Raw genomic sequence first — 21,231 nt, 5'->3', positions numbered from 1 at the left:
CTCTCTCTCTCTCTCTCTCTCTCTCTCAGATGTGAGGGTCACTCATGGTGTGCAGGTCAGTACTGAGGTTCTCTTTCTCTCTCTCTCTCTCTCTCTCTCTCTCTCTCTCTCTCTCTCTCTCTCTCTCTCTCTCTCTCTCAAAGCTGTGAGGGGACACTCTCAAGGTGTCCAGGTCAGTGCTGAGGTTCTCTCTCTCTCTTTCACTTGCAATGGACACTCATGGTGTCTGCCTGATTGCTTGCCTGCCAGTCGGCACAGTACTGTATCCAGTGTCATAACCCCCCCCCCCCCCCCCCCCCCCCCCCCCCCCCTTCATGAGCATTAAATTCTGAGAGACTCAGATAAAAATAAATACTAAAATAAATAATTGTGTGATTGTATGTATAATTGAAGTGAGAATGCAATCCTCTTGGCTCTTGTTGTCAGAGGAAGGTGGCAGTTGTTGGGTACTGAGACATTCAGGCTGTGATGAAATTGACAAAATTACATGCTGTAGTTAGGAGCTGAGGGCAGCCAATACAAGGCAAATTCACTTTGCTGCGTAATTCCAGGTCCATTATAACGCTAATGGACCTGGAATTGACTATTAGATCAATGAAGTATGAAGGTTTGGAGATATATAAAATCTTACTCTAGGGTGTGCATTACTGTTTGATAATTGCATGTCTCGGGTGGCTGGAGGCACTTGGGTTCGTCTCATGCCTCATAAGGCACCCCAGGAGTGCAAATGGTGAACAGGACAGCACACCTGCTCTCTCTTCCTGCTTTAATATTCTACTGTACATGCATTGAGCTCAACAAATACCTTATTGCACAGGATTAGCTGCTTCTGAATTTGTCAAGAAACTGATATTATTCAAAATGAAAAAGAAAAAAAAATCAAAAAAGAGAACAAGGTGAAGTTGCCCAAACATAAGCTCTATATTTGTTAACAGCAACCCATAATTCAGGGCTAAAGGCTGCTCTTTACATTTGACAGAACTAACAATTAAGATTCATTTCACATCCCACATTTAATCTCCATGGTGTGGATGCTTTCAATTAGTAATGATGTGTTTTATCATCCATAACTATTGAACACTCAACAGTGCTACAAGCATAAACATTACATAAGCCTAATAAATTCAATGACAAATATTTTGATGAGAACTACTTTTCAATGTGAAGATATTGAAAAAGACGTGTACTCCTATATGTTTGTCATTTAATTTTTAGTACTGTATTTATAAATCCATGTGTTTTCTGGAACAGTGAACATAACAACCTCCTCATTGTTGACAGTCATCTCTTCCAAAAATATGAAATATTTATAAAGTTACATACTCACTGTTAGAATGAAAGCATTTGCAAACCATTCACACCTATAGTGACATTTTATCAGAGAGGATTGTATTTACAGTGAGCCTTAAAGTACTTGCAGCTAAAAAAAAATAGTTCCATAAATACCCCCCCCCCCCCCCCCCCCTCCTGCACACTCATTAATTAACAGGTGTCATATGTGCAGTTTTGAAAGAAACACATATGTTAGCAAACATATATTTTCATTTTAAAACATGAAATCTGGTCCTACACAATGTTAAATAAATCTGTTTGCAAGCCAGGCTTTTAGACTGTTTTGAATGTCGAGAGTCACTTTCCTCACTGACTAACATGCTTCAGCCAGTAACATAATCAATCAGTAATGAACTGTAACATGATTGGACCCAAAAGACTCTGCTGGGGTGAAATGACCAAGCAAGTAAAGTAGTAACAGACTTCCTGGAAGGTAAGGCAAGCAAACTGAAAAGTTTGTTAACCTAGTGTAGAACAGATTTTAAGTTTTATAATGAAAATACATGTTTGTTGAAGCTTAACAATTGAGAGCTATATAATGAATAGATGTGCAAGGCAGATAAAATGTATCAAACTATTTTGTTAGTTACAGTGACTTTAAGAGGATATCGCATACATTTTCAGAATATTTTCATTTCTGACTTGTTTAATAGGTGCTTCTAGGTGTTCAGTCTCTACATTTAATCCAGTTCAGTGTGTATTTCTTGCGAACTCTTTGACTTTTCGTAGGTTTCTGTGGCTTCGTAGACCTATCAGTGATGTATTAAAATAGTTTTCACTACCATATCTTAGGGACCTTTCACTCCTAGTTCGTTTGACTGTTTAGCTGCAATATACACAGGCACTTAGAATTACTTTTTGTTTTATTTCGTACTGCACATCACAAAGAACAATATACAAAACAATAAAAACAAAGCATTAATGTCATACTGTTACCATATACACACGTATTGCACAATAATACAAAGCAAATTAAATATCTACTTTCTGATGAGGTTTTATTTTGGCCAACGAGGTGTTCGCGTGTGGCAGCAATGCACTAGCAAAAGTAGCAAGACAGTGACGTCAGCTCCCTAGCGACAAGCCTCCTGTGTTGTTGTTGGGAATGAATTCTTTTAATGCAGCCGGTTTGTGCATTTGAGAAAGACGAGGAAGACTCATGAAATTAATTGGAGACTGAAGTTGACGAGAAGCAATTACCCTCTGCTGTACAAATTAAAATGGTGTGCTGCTTATTATGTAAAATATGAGAAAAAGCACGTTGCATAGAGGATTTATACTGGACCCTGACGTATCCGATAAAACAAGGGAGTGGTTGTACAGTATTTATTTGTTAGCCTATTTGTTTTTCTATGTGTCTCTCGCTATATCGCGGCCCTCGATATATATATATAGCAGATTTATATTTAGTCTGAGACCCGCGATATATCGAGATCATATCACTCCTGTTTTAGAGGCCTTGCATTGGCTGCATGTTAGGTTCCGAGTCAATTTTAAAATTCTACTGCTTACTTATAAGGATCTTCATGGGCTGGCCTCGCTTTATTTATCTGATCTTTTATCATTTTATACTCCTACCCACAACCCCCGCTCACATAATCTTCGATTGTTGAGTGTCCCTCGTGCTCGCCTACGCACTATGGGCGAAAGGGCATTTAGTTGCTATGCCCCTAAATTGTGGAACTCTCTTCCTATAGAGATTAGAGAGATTTTGATTGTTTTTAAATCAAGTCTTAAACTTACTTTTTTAGAATGGCTTTCTTATGATTCTGTATTTCTGTGTTTGGGTTCTGTGTTTTGATGACTTGTTGTATTTTCTTTTGTTAAGTGCTCTCAGACAAATGCTTTTAAGGGTGCTATATAAATTTAAAGTTTATTACTAGGGTCGGCAAACACAGCATGGGCGACTTTGGCTCCTATTGGAGGGCGCATCACGAATGCAGCCATTTTGAAATCGTTATAAGATTATCAGAGTTATCATGAATTTGAAACTACATATCAAAATGTTTACGTATGTTTGAGTTAAAATCACAACAATGAAACGTGCAATATTAAAAAAAAAAAAAATAAATCATAATTTCTTAAAATGTAAAACCAACCCCACAAAATAAGATATTTTTTTTATTTTATTTTAACATTAGTCTTGATTACAAACTGCATATGAACACCTATAAAAACGAACGTACAGTGCAGTTTAGACTTAGCTGCTGTGTCATTATTATTATTATTATTATTATTTATTATTATTATTATTATTATTATTATTATATGGAAATGTACAAATTTCACAGAAGTTTCCCTTGATGTATTATAATTATGTCCTGATTTATGACTTTGGTTTGTGCCTGTTATTTTACTCATGCCTCTCACTGGTGTAGATTCAACTAGCTGTTTGTATGTAAAACTTCCTGTTTAAACATTTACGGGTTTTAGTTACTTTAAAATAAAGCACCTTAAAATATAAAATAAACAAAAAAAAAACATTATTTATTAATAGTCTATATTAAATAACAGTGGCAATAAATGCATTTTGTTTTGGTTTCTTTTATATTTTAAGGTGCTTCATTTTAAACATTAATAATGGAAGGGAAACACTAGGGAATCCAATTTGTTAACGTAACATTATTCAACAAATTTAGTTCGACTTTATAAAGCAAAAGTAGGTAGCCACATCTGTATACCTGCACATTAGAAAATACCCGTAAACCTTAAACATGACTTAGTATAGCATTATTGTTAGACATCTTGATAAAGTGAAAACAGGATGAATTCGCCTTTTCTGGAAGACAAAGAGCAGCAGCAGGTTTATAAAACTAATTATTATTTAATCTGCTTCCAGGAAATCTCTTGAAGGCAGGAAATGTCTATCATTGAAATTTAATGTCTCCAAGACAACGGCTCCAAGACAGCAGCTCAATGGCGCACCAGCCCCTCTGTTATCAATGCTTCCCTCATTCCACAATCCTCCTAATCCTTAAAGTTAAATGAGCAAATATCACTAGGCCAAGCCTGCCAGCAAACCAGGGCTCCCCTCACTCTTAATTACAACAAAAGCAATCCTCAGGAACTATATAGTGTCACTCCACATCCAGCAATCTTCCTCTAATACCATATAGCATCACTCCACCGTCAGTATTATACCATATACCTGTCACCATCAAGCCTATACAGGATTCCTGACTTACTGATACTTCCTTCACTTTGAAAAGTATTAAGTGGCAATTAATTTGACTGTAGCTAAAAAAAAAAGGCAGTACAGCTTTTCTACTTCCATTAGTCAGATGACCAGTTTTGAAAGAAACACATGTTATAGCATACGTGTATTGTCCTTTCAAAGTATGATATCTGGCACCAGATTAGGTTAATGGAAGCTTCCTTCCCTGTATTAAAACTGCACTTCTCAGGTCAGCTCGGCAGTGTCTTCTATCTAGGTCATACTGCTGGCTGAGAGCAGTCAATAGAAAGGCAGCAGACCGGTTAAAGACAGGAAAGAAACCAAAAAGGGGTGGGGACATTTTCACTATCAAAAAGCATGGATTGAAAACCAAAATGTAGTAAACACGAGTAGTACCAGATATCATGTTTTAAGATAAAACATACATATCTACATTTTTTTTCATTCACTACTGCACATTTATGATCTGTATAACTAATGGGCATGCATAACAGATATTTGTAGGTATCATGGGGTATGGTATACCCCATGATACCTACAAATGGTATAGGTATATTTTGTTAGCTATAATCACATAGTCTGCTACATCATACACAAATTAGCTTGACATTCAGCACAACGTGTTTCATTATTTACATTTTTTTGGTGCAAATACAATTTATCTCTGTAAGCACTCACCAGTGTGGGGAAGCGATATTAAGAAGGCATATATATATATATATATATTCTATAATATATATATATATAATATATATATATATATAATATATATAGCACCATACAGTGTCTTGCAAAAGTATTCAGACCCCTGACAAATTCTCTCATATTACTGAATTACAGTGGTATTTTGAAATTCCGTTCTGTTTGATATTTTATTTTTAAACACTGAAACGCAGAATCAATTATTGTAAGGTGAGATTGGTTTTATGTTGGGAAATATTTTTAAGAAAAATTAAAAAAAAAAATGAAATATCTTTCTTGCATAAGTATACAAACCCGGTGCTGTGGAAGCTCCCAGTTTGCACCGATGAAAGAAATTGCCCTAACGAGGACACAGTTACCTTACCATTGGCCTCCACCTGTGAACCATTAAAGTTGCTGTCACATTTTCTGGATAAAAACACCACTGTTGAAGGATCATTGGTAAGGCCATGAATCTGAAGGAAAATGAAGACCAAAGAGCATTCTACAGAAGTTAGAGATAAAGTAATACAAATGCATAGATTAGGGAAAGGGTACAAAATAATATCTAAGTGTTTGGATATCCCAGTGAGCACAGTTGGATCAATAATCAAGAAGTGGAAGCTGCATCACACCACCCAGGCACAGCCAAGAAAAGGCCATCCCTCAAAACTCAGTGCTCAAATAAGAAGGAGACTTGTGAGAGAAGCCACAGAGAGGCCAACAATCACTTTGAAGTAGCTACAGAGTTCAATGGCTGGGAGTGGAGTAATGGTGCACCAGTCAACCATATCAAGCGCTCTGCATAACACTGGCCTGTATGGGAGGGTGGCAAGAAAGAAGCCGTTACTCAAAAAGTACCATCTGAAAGCACATCTGGAGTTTGCTAGAAAGCATGAGAGTGACCCAGATGCGATTTGGGAAAAGGTTTTGTAAGACAGATGAGACCAAGACAGAGCTTTTTGGCCAAAACTCAAAGCGTTAAGTGTGGCATAAACCTAACACTGCCCATGGCTCAAGACACACCATCCCTACAGTGAAGTATAGTGGTGGCAGCATCATGCTGTGGGGATGCTTCTCATCAGCAGAGACTGGGCATCTTGTTACAATTGAAGGAAGAATGGATGGAGCAAAATACAGGAAAATACTGCAAGAGAATCTGCTTCAGTCTGCTAAAAAACTGAAGCTTGGGAGGAAATTTACCTTTCAGCAGGACAATGATCCCAAGCACAAGACCAAAGCAACATTGGAGAGACTCAAGAACAAAAAGGTGTCCTACAGTGGTCCAGTCAAAATCCTGATCTCAATCCCATTGAGAATCTGTGACACTATTTGAAAATTGCGGTCCAGAAGCATCACCCAACCAACCTGAACAACCTGAAGCAAATCTGCCAAGAAGAATGGGCCAAAATCACTCCGACACTGTGTGCAAAGCTGGTACGTACTTACCCCAAAAGACAAAGCTGTTATTGCAGCGAAAGGTGGTTCTACCAAATATTAATGTGTGGGGGTTGAATACTTATGCAAGCAAGATATTTCAGTTTTTTATTTTTCTTACAAATATTTCCCAACATAAAACCAATGTCACCTTACAATAATTGATTTTGTGTTTCAGTGTTTTAAAATAAAATATCAAACAGAACGAAATTTCAATGTACCATTTGTAATTCAGTAATATGAGAGAATTGGTCAGGGGTCTGAATACTTTTGCAAGGGCTTACACGTCAGCTCGCACAGAGGCCTATTGGCAGCTTTGCTATAAAGCTCAGCCAATCTACTGTCTGACGGCAATATCCCATACCTTGATGGTTATTTTTTTAGTATGACTACAGCTTAACTTATGATTACCCAAACAATAAGATATATTCTCGGTTTTAAAGGTGTTCTGAAGTTAATTGTTGATGTGTACTTCAGGATAAAATAGAAATCACTCCATATTCAGTTTATTCCATGAATGTAGATTTTCCTAAAATCCTTTTCCACCAGCTAAGCATGAAATTGGGGCCTTGATAAAGATAGCCAAGTTCTTGTTATACTACTATAAAAGTTTACTGTCGTAAAAACATCGAAAAGTGTAATAAAGCATAGGTAGATATTATAAATTCCAGGATGGATTGGTAAAGTCAAAAACCATGGAAAATGCATTGTTTTTCCTGACACTGGTAAACCTTTATAAAAGCAGACTTTAAAATATCACAGTTAGAACAAAATGTAACCTGTAAAACCCTAAAAAGAAGTTGAATATAAATTTATTTGTCACATCTTGTAAATATGTCCCCTTTTGTGCCTAATACCCTTGGTGCCATTGACATGGGGCTATGTTTGTCCAGTTTGTTAAACCAGTTTGCAACATTTTCACAAGTTGTAGTTGAGATGTTTGCGAGCCAATGGGATGTCATACTGTAGTGTTGAAAGAAGTACTTGCTTGTTAGTGGGGCATGACTTTTATTGCTTGTTTTCCACACTCAGGGGTACTAAGATATTTCTGAAGCAGTCTAAGTTGTGCTTCTAATGAGGACCCTCTGTGTGTGCTAGCACTGGTTTTCATATTGGTGTAATGAGGACTCTCTGTGTGTGCGAGTACTGGTTTTCATATTGGTGTAATGAGGACCCTCTGTGTGTGCGAGTACTGGTTTTCATATTGGTGTAATGAGGACCATCTGTGTGTTCGAGCACTGGTTTTCATATTGGTGTAATGAGGACCCTCTGTGTGTTCGAGCACTGGTTTTCATATCAGTGTAATGAGGACCCTCTTTGTGTGCGAACACTGGTTTTCATGTTGCTGACATTTTCTAATACTTTGATTAAATGAAGAATGCTCCTTCCCTTGGTTCAAGATTTATATTCTTGTTGCAAAACTATAAATAGGCATGATTATTTTTTTTCAACTAACAGCTACCTTATAACTGTGTTTTACTAGGTAGCTGAGTTAGTTTACTTTCAATATTGAATTGGGGGCAAGCTGTGGGCTGGACTCCAAGGGTTGGCTAATGCATTGGGAGGCATGGCAACAGAGACATCATTAGTGAGAGTTGGAAGTCCAGTGCTTGTTATGGCAAACACTTGTGCAATGAAAACTATAATAGAGGAATAATGACATAGCAAAAATGTTAAGAAAAAAACAAAACCCTTCGATATTTTTTCAGTAAAGTAAGACAAGCATAGCTTGATGTTATTTTGAAAAAAAAAAAAAAAATATATATATATATATATATATATATATATATATATATATATATATATATATATATATATATATATATATATATATATTCCTCTGGTTTTAAATAAAACAAAGTGAAATATTTTCATTCCTGGAGTTCAGTGTCAGTCAAGTTTTCAGAATCCGTTTTCAGAATTAAAACCTGTTGTGATTCATTCAACTGATCTAAACAGCAGTGGATCCCATGCTTTTCACATTGTTACCAGGGTTTGCCAAGATTTTTATTTTTTTTATTTGCTTACCATATCTCTTTAGAATTTACAGTGCTTTACCTTACTCTTACTGAGCCTTATTAAACATTTCTATGCTTTTACGATGATAAACTTTTATAAAGGATAGATTTTTTTTTCAGTAAAATTACTGAAATGGAAGGCTCCTTATTTAGTGGCTTATAGGACACATTCATTTGTAAGTACATAACAATAACAGATTAATACACTAACAATAAATAATACTGGATGTTTAATTACAGCTAATTAATTGACTGTATGTAAACTGGATTTAAATCCAAAGTGTAATATTGTATATCTTAAATATAATGCTATCGTAATATTGTATATCTGAAATGCAATAACATTATAATATTGCATATCTTAATACTATTGTAATACTGTATTTCTTCAGTGGCGTTTTTCACATGTTGTTGTTCATGATCCAGACATGAGCAGAATGTGAGCTGGATCGGGGCATCTCTTTAAGGGCTATGTATTGTTCCTGATGTAAATCTTCCCTAGGGAGCAGGGAATTAAGGAGACTTTTACAAATCCTGGTTGAAAGATTCCTGGGATAGCACATTAGAAGCGGATTACAGTGGATCAAAGTAGAGATTAAACAGGTGGTAAGAAATGTTGGCAAGTCAAAGTACAGTCTTAGAACTGCTGAACAGGAACTTGTTGGCAAGAGTGTTTATAGCAACCACATGGTGAAGTGTGTTTTCAAAGCAAAGATCACAAACTATACTACAGTCAAAATGCAACTTTTGAAAATTATGTTTTCACCTTTCTTACTGCAATGTATAGTAAGAACAGGTTTCTAAGGGCAAAGCACTTTATGTTTGCACTGGATTGTGCATCCCCTTCATGTTGTGATTTTGAAGGGAGTTCGAGCTGGGTGTTGGTGCAATTCCGTTAGCGTGACTAATGAAGAAAGAGTGGGAGTCAGGAGCAACTGACATCCTTTTACGATAGCCCTAGCGATTGCTTTTGCTGTGATCTTGATGGACAAAAAGCTGTTTTATTGCCATAGCACAATTTGTTATGCAGTATTTAAAAATATTCACATTCATGGGGCAATTTTAACATACGTGACTGCAGGGTTTCGATATATCCAGATATTATTATTATAGTTCCAGCCTGTGCAATCCAGAGCTTATTATAGATGTATATGGAGCTGTGATTTGGAACATGGTTTCACTAACTTTACAGCTGCTGTGAAAATAATTGTATGGATCCTTTAAACATATAGGACTACATCTCATACATCACAATTTCTGGAAGTAATGTATTCCAAGGCGTTTCCAAAGAAAACGTGCACTGAAAAAAATAAGATGATCTGTAATAGATTACAAAACACAGGTATGAAATATCAGCTTTATATTATTTAAGAAAACAGTTTTAGAACCCTTCTATGTTTTAGATCAGCCCGGAAGTTTGTAGTGCCGGGTTACAGTTGCAAAGAAAAGTACCGGAGATGTTCTAACAATGAACAATGCTTAATTGGACACAGTTAACATTTATTTCAATTAAAATCCAAGTGAGTCCAAATGTGCATACTAACTAATGTTTACTAGTACTCAAAGTATTTAAAAATGTATAACATCCCCCTTGTTCTGCACTTAACATTTTCCTCATAATTCAAAAGTTGTAATCTAAAAGTTGTAACCAAATGATAGTTTTCTTGCTGGTGTTAAATACAAATGCCCCCATTAAAGTGTAACCAGAAAATACAGTATTGCTTTCAATGCATATTAAATGTTCTTTATGTACACCTGTGTTTGTGAGTCAGTGTTAACAGTACACCAATGCAATGCAATGAGTCCCACGCATTGATAGAATACACTAAAAGTAAGGTGAGAACTGAAACGTTAAACACTTCTTCATATCATTGGATAAAACCATAAATGTGTTACGAATTAAGTTGTTTTTCACAGCCTGGGCATTTCTATGGTATATAAAAAATAAAAACCTTGCCAGTTAGCCTGTGCTGTTCTTGAGGCATAGGTACAGTGAGCTGTATGATAGTGAGTGACAGTAGCACAAGCAATTCAACTTTGATGAATGTGAGCTATATGGTAGTGTGACAGTAGTACAGGCAATTCACCCTTGATGAAAAGTGTAATAATAAAGTACAAATACCAAAATAAAATGTTGACTTCAGGGAATAAATACATGGCAGAGCTGTGCCCTACCCCTCATAACTTATATAACACATCTTTATATGTCTGATCGTTTTGGTTCTTACTTGGTTGTTTGTGTAACATGTTCCTAGAGAGTCCTAGAGAGTTCAAACATTCCCTTGTTAATCTCAATCCCTATAAGTACAGCTATGAAGAGCTCTTATCATTTACTGTGTTTTTCTTCAACAAGGAGACAAAGATGAAACTAGGAAGATAGTATCTACGTTGTATTTTCTCTTAATCTATCAGTAGTGTAAATTTTAAAATTGATTTTACCAAATTCAATTATAAAAGTTTTTGAGCAACATGCAGGTTATTCTTTGTGCTCTTCTGTTTTGCATAAAACTTTGTGTGGCTAAATTTGTTTTCATTTTATTTGTCTTGTGATCTCCACTTCATTTCTGGCTCTGTCTACTGCTTCTGCTTTCTGTGGTTAAATTTTGTTTCCTTTAGTTTGTCTCATGATCTTCACTTTATTTCTGCTCCGGGTTAAAGTATTGGTTAGGGCATAACTTTGCCAACTCCTTTTAGAATGTCAAAGACCCCCCTAATTCTTCATTGTTCAAGGCTAAATAGATTAATTTCCTCTAACCTATCATAACTCATTCATGTAAACCCTGGAATTAGTCCTTTTGGTAAGTTGGTGACCAGAACTTAACTCAGCATTCTAAGCGTGATCTCATTAGTGCTGTATACAACTTTACTACACTTACTTTAAACGTTTGTTGGGTTTTTGTATTGTCTTTTCTTCCCTCAGGAACAGAATAGAGCTTAGAGAACATGTTGCGCGCCTGTAAGGCCATGCAAATTTTTGCAGCCTCAGTCTTCCCTCCAGACCCGGAGTTCAGCCTGCTACTAGCAGCCACTCCTATAATACCACCCGTGGATTGTAACACCACACCACGTGGTTGCTATTTTCTGTAGCTACGCTACGAATATCTGTACTTTAGTGTGGCTGCAGTTCTCTAAAAAAAATAAAATAAAATAAGAGCGCTTTTTTCCCATACAACACATTAGGAAGACTACCGCCAACGACACTTTCACTTGCCCCTTACCAAACAGATAAGTATAGCACAACACCATTGTCTTTTAGAAAAAGACACTGTACTAGCACTTAGCGTCTCCGCTTTGCGGGTCAGCTGACGTTTCGGCATCTAGTGCATAGCATCCTTACGCTCAGTACACGCGCTTCGGCGCATTGCGCTTTGGCGTTTCCAGTGTCAGCACCTCGGTGCTTTGGTATAGCGCTTCGGTGCTTTGTGCTTAGTGCACTTGGGGCTTGGTGCACTCACCTCGATGCTCGGTGCTTCTGCGCTTGATGTTTGCTGCATCGATGCTCGGTACATGCACCTCGATGCTCGGCACTTCGACACCTCGATGCTCGATGCACGCACCTCAACGCTCAGCGCTTCGACGCCTCGACTCATGGCGCATGCATCTCGACGCTCGGTGCTTTGGCTCTCTACGCTCGGTGCATCAGCTCTGGGTGCATGCACCTCGAAGCTCGGCGCTTTGGCGCTCGACTCTCGTGCATCGACGCTCGGTGCACGCACCTCGACACTTGACGCACGCACCTCAACGCTCGGCGCTTTGGTGCTTGACGCTCGGTGCCTCGACGCTCGCCGCTTCGATGCCTCGATGCTCGACGCACGGACCTTGACACTCAGCGGTTCGGTGCTCAACGCTCGGTGCGTCCATTCCTCAGTGCTCGACTCTTCGGAGTTCGACGCTCAGCGCTTCGACGCCTCTACAATCTACGTACGCACCTCTACATTCAATGATTCAGCGTTCAATCATCGGTGCATCGACGCCTTGATGTTCGGTACATACACCGCTACGCTCGACACATTGATCGGTGCATGCACCCCGACATTCTTTGGCACGTATAGCTTCAACACTTTGGCGTTCAACGCAACCCATCGACACACAATGCTTCGGCGATCAGGGTGTATAAACATGTCTGGGTTCCATCGTTGCATCACCTGCCAGGCAAAATTGCCAGCAAGCTACCCACATGAGGACTGTGTGGCTTGCCTGGGACCAGAGCACGCCGCGTCTGCCTTGGCAGACAAATCTTTTTGCGCATTGTGTTCTGAATTTCAGCTGTGCACTCTTCGCCAGAGGGCAAAGAAAACGGTTGGTGGCCACTCCCCTTCCTGTGGGTCGTCTTACACCCTTTCTGCCCCACCGTCGTCTACAGCGACTCTGCCTGTCGAGCTGACGCTATCCAGGAGTCCCTCTCAGCTTACAGCTGGCCAGAGAACCCCAGACCATAGACGTGCTCGGGAACGCCCTCATAGCCCGTCTATCCAACCCCGATACCCCTCCCCTTGCCTAGAACGCCCTCGCCGATCACAGTCTTGCCACAAGCCACTGATGCACAGGGCGGGCCGACTACCAATCAGCCGTTGTTTCCGCCACAGCCTCTGGTCGCCCTGATCGTCCAACAACCCCAAGAGGTGTGGGATGCAGATGCTTTATCAGGGATGCTTCAGATGGGGAGCCTCTCCTTGCGGAGGACAGCATGGAAATTGAACTAACCTCCCAGTACTCAGAGCAAGACACTAAGTCGGAGGTGCTGGACACCAATGATCCCTTGTTCAATGGCCAGCCATGGAATTGCCTCGGCGGTCACTGTTCAAGTCGCCGTCTGTACAGTTTCCACAGCCCAGGATGCGCCCAGCCTTTCCTGATTTTATCAAGGAGGTACAATCCACCTGCTGAACACCAGCCTCTTCACCAGCAACTTCACAGAAGGCTTCCGCGTTTGCCATGCAGGGAGCAAGTGAGGTTGGACTGGCGTCCTTCCCACCAGTTGATGCTGCCTTTGCAGCCCATGTTAAAACACCGACGCCTTCAGGCCTAAATAAAGACCCTGCATGTCCTAACAGACAGTGTAGGCCCACAGAGGTTCGTTTAAAGAAAGGCTGTTCAGTGGCTACAGAGGCAGTTAGGTTGTCCAACGTGGCCAGCCTCCTTTCAGTCTGCCAGGCTTTTGGCCCAGCGGTTGAGGAAATGTTGCAGCGATCTGCTAAAGACCGGGAGGCATCTCAAGCAGATTGCCAAGATGTGGCCGCTTAAGCCTTTCCAGCCAAGGCTCCAACAGGAGCACCAGTGGCGTAGAACACCACCACAGCACTTGCCGCAGCTACAAGGTGCTAAGACCTTGCAGTCCACTACAGCAGCGAGGAGGGTGGCACCCTAGAGGAGGTGGCAGGCCACGCTCTCGTGGCTCTGGCCAGCCCTCTTGCAAACGAGCACAGCCAAAACAGCCCTGAAATCTTCAGGCAGCTGTTGACCCACTCCTACACTGCCCCACAGCTCCAGCTCCGGTTGTGGCGTATATCAACCGTCAGGGTGGCCTACGGTCCCCTCGCCTTCATCGGATGATAGTATGGCTGTTGCTATGGGCACAGCCATGTTTGACCTCTCTGCGCGCGGTTCACCAATCGGGCAGAGTCAATTATGCAGGGGATCTCCTATCCAGAGAAGGCCCTCTTGCAGGGGAATGGCGTCTCCACCCTCAGGTGGTAGACCGCATCTGGGAATGGTTCGGCATAGCGCAAGTAGATCTCTTCGCTTCGCGAGAGACCACGCACTGCCCCCTATGGTTCTCAGTGAGGGACCCTGACAGCCCCTGAGGCGCAGCTCCGCATATGCATAGATGTATTGCCTACGCAGTTGCGTTATGACGTAAGTCTGTCCTACTGCCGAGAATCCTCCCTCTCAACGGCTTGGGTGCACTGTTCCCATACATTGATGGTTATTTTCGACTTGAAAGGGAACCATAGGTTGTGGATGCAACCCCGGTTCCCTGAAAGAGAAAATAACCATCAAGTCGCGAGGTCGCTCTGGAAGCCTTCACGGCCTGAAGAGCAAAAGAGGAAGAGAGTCTCCACGCGCTGCGTATAGTAAGCTCCCAGAGGGGCGGGCTTACACATCAGCTCGCACAGAGACCTTTCTGGCAGCTTTGCTATAAAGCTCAGCCATCTACGCAGTTTCAATAAGGAGAAGGAGAGGAACAAGATAAACAACAAGATCATGTTTTGTCTGCTTATTCCTGTTAATCTATAACAGATACTAAAATATATCTTATATGATGTTAGTGTTCTAATCAGTTCATAGAGAAGATGAAGAGCCATTCATACTCTCAACGTTACAAAAGTGTCTGTAGAGTCACAGGAGTTTTCCTTCACCTTTATTCTGGAGTCTAGGTATTAACAATATGCTTAAAGAATATTTTAACCTTAAATATTCATCAGCTTAGAGTGCAGAGCTTTTAAGAAAGAAGGAGCAAAAGCCCCTCACTTGCTGAGACCCCTGAAGCCCGCCTGTCCATATGATGAACTCTGAGCAAGCAGAGCCATAATACAAAGAGATGTGTGCTGCTTGTCATCCCCACGTAGAGAGAGTGTGACTGAGACACAGGTGAGGACAGTCTCTTTCCTGGATTCCCCTTCCCTGGCCTCAAGCCCCCCTTAATAAAATAGACCCAGGAAGGTGGTCTTTAGGGGTGTCAGGGGGTGAAAGGGTTAAGTTTACACCATTTTATATACTGCATAGAAAGGGTTTAAATATTCAGGGGAATGTTTAAACCTCTCATTAGCATATGTTACTCATTGTTTTGTGTTTCATATTTCATGCTTATCTTACATTGTGACTCAGATAAAGCAGATTTTCCTGTCACAGCACTATACTGCAAGTTTATTCTAACATTATAGGTTATATCACCCAGACATAGTTTGTGTGCCACTCGTAGGAAAGGAAGATAAAGTTAAACCAAGTTACTACTGGAAAAATGAGAGAGCATAACTGGAAGCTGAGTTAATTAAGGTTATAACTAATAGCCTACTTGGTGAATACGTAGGATCGAAAACCAGACACCCTTGTCATAGCGAGTGGCAAGCCCTGATGGGTAGTATGGCCTCTTCTCATTCCCAAACTTTTCTTCTGTTCTTATGTTCCAATGGTGCATGTGGTTGTGCTTCCCAGCTCTTCTGAAATTACATTATGTGCATTGCAGATGGAAAAGAAGCCAGGGGTGTGCAAGGAACTCAACAACAGCTTCATTATTTCAAAAAAGCAGCCCGTGATCATTCTAATTCAAAACAGATTCAGAAAAAAGGACTTCAGCACACTAATCAGCCAGGGGTAGAGGGGATAAGAGGAGTGGGAGGATGGAATGTGCCTGTGTGTTATGTACAGAGAGCTGCAACTGTGGTAGCGGATCAAAAAAACTATTTGTTGATTACTGGGGCATTGACTACCTTGCTCATATACCTATCCATGCGTGAGGGATACTGCAGTTCTTATGTAAAGTGGATATTGTATCACCATAGGAAGTTATTACAACATCCACTTAAACAATGTAGATAGGGAAAACCAATTTTATGTGACAGTAGAACCTAAATATCATGACCTACAGCTATAGCCAAATGTTTTGCATTTTAGTATTGAGACAATTAATAAAACTATATTAACATAATTTCTACATTTTATTGAACATCATATAATCAAAGAAACTACAAAATTACATCACAACAGTCTACTAGAAGCCATAATAATAGTACTGCATTTCAAGTTTGATTTCAAAATGTCACGTTTTTCAATTGTCAGTTTTTCTTTAAGTAGATGAATTACTATAAAGCGGTATGTTAATGTGACATTATTTAACAGGTTTCATTTGTCTTCATGAAGCAAAATTTGTTAATTCTATAGGGCAAACTTGTGGCCATAGCTGTAGTGTGTTACTCTAGGAAATGTCAGGGTTTGATAGGAGTGAAGACAGACAGTGTTGATGAGGGAAAGTGTGTGTGTACATACGATTACATGCATATGTTGTAGATATAGTACAGTATATGTTTGTGCAAATGTATACTTGTGTTCGCACATATTCTTATATGAATCTGATGAGTGTACATTATATGTACATATACTGTACCTCTTCCACCCAAGCTTGTTCTAACACAATGACCTCGTCAGCTGTACTTAGTGTCACAGGAGGAGCAACGGGGTCTTGCCACTGCACTCTGTACCATAACAATGAGCCCCTAATAGTGCCGCTGCAGGGTAGCACTGATAGGGGTTAATGGGAGAGAAATGAGAGAGACAGAATGGCAGGGAGCAGCCGCATGGAAATGGGAATATGTTTGTTTCAGTAGCTCTTCTGTGTCAGCCAATAGTATTATTATAATGACCATCCCCAGGACGTTCATTACTGTAGCAAATGTAAGACCAAGCTGTAAGCTATAAGTCAGGGCTTGAAGTTTTCAGGTCTGGATAGGTCACAAACAAAATGAGGAATCATTTCAAATGCTAGTTTCTGGTACAAAACACATTGGGCCATGATTTCCAAGTGCATACAATCAAATTGTTTTTTAATGTTACAAAGATAAGGACAAACAATTTAAGCACACTGTTTGGAAGAACTCATCACATATAAGTACACACACAAAAACCCCACCTAAAAGACTTCAAGTTTTTGTTTTAAGAAATTCCAAGCTGGACTCAAACGCATATTTAAAAATGCCTTCTTACCATTCTGTGTGGCGAGGGTCGATGGAGCTGGGAGGAGTCCGGGGTGGGATCCTATTAAAACAGAAAGAACATTATCATTTGCGTTCTTAAATATTAACGTTTATCTATATGTAAACCCCCCCCCGCCCCCCTCCAGATGAGTCCAATTTTCAGCTTTGCCTGGTAGTCTAATGGTTAGACAGAGACCTGGAGAGGCCTACAAGCCACAATGTCTCGCACCCACTGTGAAATGTGGTGGAGGATCGGTGATGATCTGGGGGTGCTTCAGCAAGGCTGGAATTGGGCAGCTTTGGCATGAATCAAGCCAAGTACAAGGTTGTCCTGGAAGAAAACTTGCTTCCTTCTGCTCTGACAATGTTCCCCAACTCTGAGGATTGGTTTTTCTAGCAGGACAATGCTCCATGCCACACAGCCAGGTCAATCAAGGTGTGGATGGAGGACCACCAGATCAAGACCTTGTCATGGCCAGCCCAATCTCCAGACCTGAACCCCACTGAATACCTCTGGAATGTGATCAAGTGGAAGATGGATGGTCACAAGCCATCAAACAAAGACGAGCTGCTTGAATTTTTGCACCACGAGTGGCATAAAGTCACCCAACATCAATGTGAAAGACTGGTGGAGAGCATGCCAAGTCGCATGAAAGCTGTGCTTGAAAATCAGGGTTATTCCACCAAATATTGATTTCTGAACTCTTCCTAAGTTAAAAAATTAGTATTGTGTTGTTTAAAAATGAATCTGAACTTATTTTCTTTGCATTATTCGAGGTCTGACAACACTGCATTTTTTTTGTTATTTTGACCAGTTGTCATTTTCTGCAAATAAATGCTCTAAATGACAATATTTTTATTTGGAATTTGGGAGAAATGTTGTCAGTAGTTTATAGAATAAAACAAAAATGTTCATTTTACCCAAACACATACCTATAAATAGTAAAACCAGAGAAACTGATAATTTTGCAGTGGTCTCTTAATTTTTTCCAGAGCTGTATATATACATACATACACTGAACAAAAATATAAATGCAACATGCAACAATTTCAAAGATTTTGACTCATGGCTCAGGTCTCGCTGTGTCGTAAATGCCATATCGATGTCGTAACGTTGAAGCAGGGTAATAATGCAAAAGAGTCGTTAGTGCTGTGCGTTGTAAATCGAGGATCACCTGTATATTATGTTAATTCTAATTATGTTGTTCTAGCGACCAACCTACTTGGATTGTGTTTTGCTATTTGCAGTCAGAAGGAAGAAAGTAGCAATTTTGATAGGTACAATTGAATGCTTGTTGCTAATGCAACTTCATTAGCTGGATGAAGGAATTATTTTTTAAATGTTCAGAGCTATGGCTGACTGAAGTAAGTTTAGATAGTGTGTAAACTGGACCAGCTCTAGACCTGCAGGACAGTATAAATTGGTAAACAGTGTCTTAGAACGCCAGCCATTCTAAGCACCAGCCGTCGAAGGGCCACACGTCCAAGGGCAGTCTGAGCTGTGGCAGTCTAAGTGCCACACGTCCAAGGGCAGTCTGAGCTGTGGCAGTCTAAGGGCCACATGTCCAAGGGCTGTCAGAGCATGGACAGGTAAAGCGAGGACCTTTTCTTAATCTTTCCCAGTGGCTACTAGAGGCCTCGTTAGCTGTATTTAAGTAACACTATAAAGGTGGTGTTGTTTTAATTAAGTGATCTACTGTTTGTGATTAGTACCAGGTGAGTGAGTCTAAATTGAATAGAGGTTATATGTACACTGAACTAAAATATAAACCAACATGCAACAATTTCAAAGATCTTACTGAGTTACAGTTCATATAAGGAAATCAGTCAATTGAAATAAATTCATTAAGACCTAATCTATGGATTTCACATGACTGAGAATACAAATATGCATCTATTGGTCACAGATACCTTAAAAAAAATGTAGGGCCGTGAATCAGAAAACCAGTCAGTATCTGGTGTGACCACCATTTACTACCATCATGCAGCGTGACACATCTCCTTCGCAAAGAGTTGATCAGGCTGTTTTCTGATTGTGGCCTGTGGAATGTTGTCCCATTCCTCTTCAATGGCTGTGCGAAGTTGCTCGATATTGGTGGGAACTGGAACACACCTCTTACACGTGAATCCAGAGCTCAGTGGGTAACATGTATGGTGAGTATGCAGGCCACGGAAGAACTGGGACATTTTCAGCTTCCAGGAATTGTGTACAGATCCTTGCGACATGGGGCCGTGCATTATCATGCTGAAACATGAGGTGATGGTGGCGGATGAATGGCATGACAATGGACCTCTGGATCTCGTCACGGTATCTCTGTGCATCAAATTGCCATCGATAAAATGCAATTGTGTTCGTTGTCCGTAGCTTATGCCTGCCCATACCATTACCCCACCGCCACCATGGGACACTCTGTCACAATGTTGACATCAGCAAACCACTCACCCACACAACGCCATACATGCTGTCTGCCATCTGCCCGGTACAGTTTAAACCGGGATTCATCCATGAAGAGCGCATTTCTCCAGCATGCCAGTGGCCAACAAAGGTGAGCATTTGCCCACTGAAGTCAGTTACAATGCCGAACTGCAGTCAGGTCAAGACCCTGGTGAGGACAACGAGCACGTAGATGAGCTTCCCTAAGACGGTTTCTGACAGTTTGTGCAGAAATTATTTGGTTGTACAAACCCACAGTTTCATCAGTTGTCTGAGTGGTTGGTCTCAGACGATCCCGCAGGTGAAGAAGCCGGATGTAGAGGTCCTGGGCTGGCGTGGTTACACGTGGTCTGCGGTTTTGAGGCCAGTTGCACGTACTGCCAAATTCTTTAAAACAATGTTGGAAGCGGCTTATGGTAGAGAAATGAACATTCAATTCTCTGGCAACAGCTCTGGTGGAGTATCCTGCAGTCAGCATGCCAATTGCACGTTCCTTCAAAACTTGAGACATCTTTGGCATTATGTTGACAAAACTGCACATTTTAGAGTGGCCTTTTAATGTCCCCAGCACAAGGTGCACCTGTGTAATGTTCATGCTGTTTAATCAGCTTCTTGATATGCCACACCTGTCAGTTGGATGGATTATCTTGACAAAGGAGAAATGCTCACTAACAAGGATGTAAACAAATTTGTGCACAAAATTTGAGAGAAAGAAGCTTTTTGTGTGTATGGAAAATTTCTGGGATCTTTTATTTCAGCTTATGAAACATGGGACCAACACTTTACATGTTGTGTTTATATTTTTAAAATATAATTCATGGCTCGTAATGGAACATGAAACAAGCAATGTGATTGGTCGAGCAAGGTTCCAGCTGTCACACATTCTAAATCACTGTGCTGCTTCACAGAATTAACCAATTATTGGTAGCCAATAATCAATAAGCAATCGTTGTCTTTATGCTCACTCACCCTAACTTTGTCATTTAATTTTTAGCAGTTTCTAAATGCTAAAGAAAAACACAAAAAGACACTTGTAAACATTATCCTGCTAATATCCTGACAACTTCTCACACTGATTTCACAATGGCGATTTATTCTTACCCCAACATCTACCTCTGGCTAAGCTACCCCTACACACACTTCTCATGAAAGTAGTTTGTAACCTTGAATGCACATCTTAAGTTGTCTTTCAAGAATGGACAAAATAAGGTAGTCACTGAGTTATATTTGGATTGAACAAATGTGTATGTGAATATATCAAACAAACAATGTCGAAATAGAAAGTACGTGTTCCACATTGTTTGTGTAAATTGTAACATGGGTGGTGTTTCCAGCAAGATAATAATGCAATACAGACCACGTCAGTTATTTCAAAAATGAAGATTTATATTCAAAAGAGTGGAGGAGGAGTGTTCAGAATGATTTACACTACATTTCAGCTCTATCTCATAGCAACAACATGTC

The 21,231-nt window shown here is 40.2% G+C and overlaps 1 protein-coding gene across 4 annotated transcripts in view; it reads right to left on the bottom strand.

Annotated features, from left to right (window-relative positions):
- LOC121330057 (leucine-rich repeat-containing protein 4C-like) overlaps positions 1–21,231 on the bottom strand; it is a 674,313-nt gene that overhangs the window by 147,749 nt on the left and 505,333 nt on the right. For all 4 annotated transcript variants that reach the window (XM_041276311.1, XM_041276312.1, XM_041276313.1 and 1 more), the window contains one exon: positions 17,344–17,394. The gene's annotated coding sequence lies outside the window, so the exon portion shown is untranslated. The remainder of the gene's footprint in view (positions 1–17,343; positions 17,395–21,231) is intronic.

The sequence above is a fragment of the Polyodon spathula genome, chromosome 17, assembly GCF_017654505.1.
Source record: "Polyodon spathula isolate WHYD16114869_AA chromosome 17, ASM1765450v1, whole genome shotgun sequence".
Taxonomy (NCBI): domain Eukaryota; kingdom Metazoa; phylum Chordata; class Actinopteri; order Acipenseriformes; family Polyodontidae; genus Polyodon; species Polyodon spathula.
The sequence above is the reverse complement of the archived record's forward strand: the minus strand, read 5'-3'. Positions and strand labels throughout refer to the sequence as shown.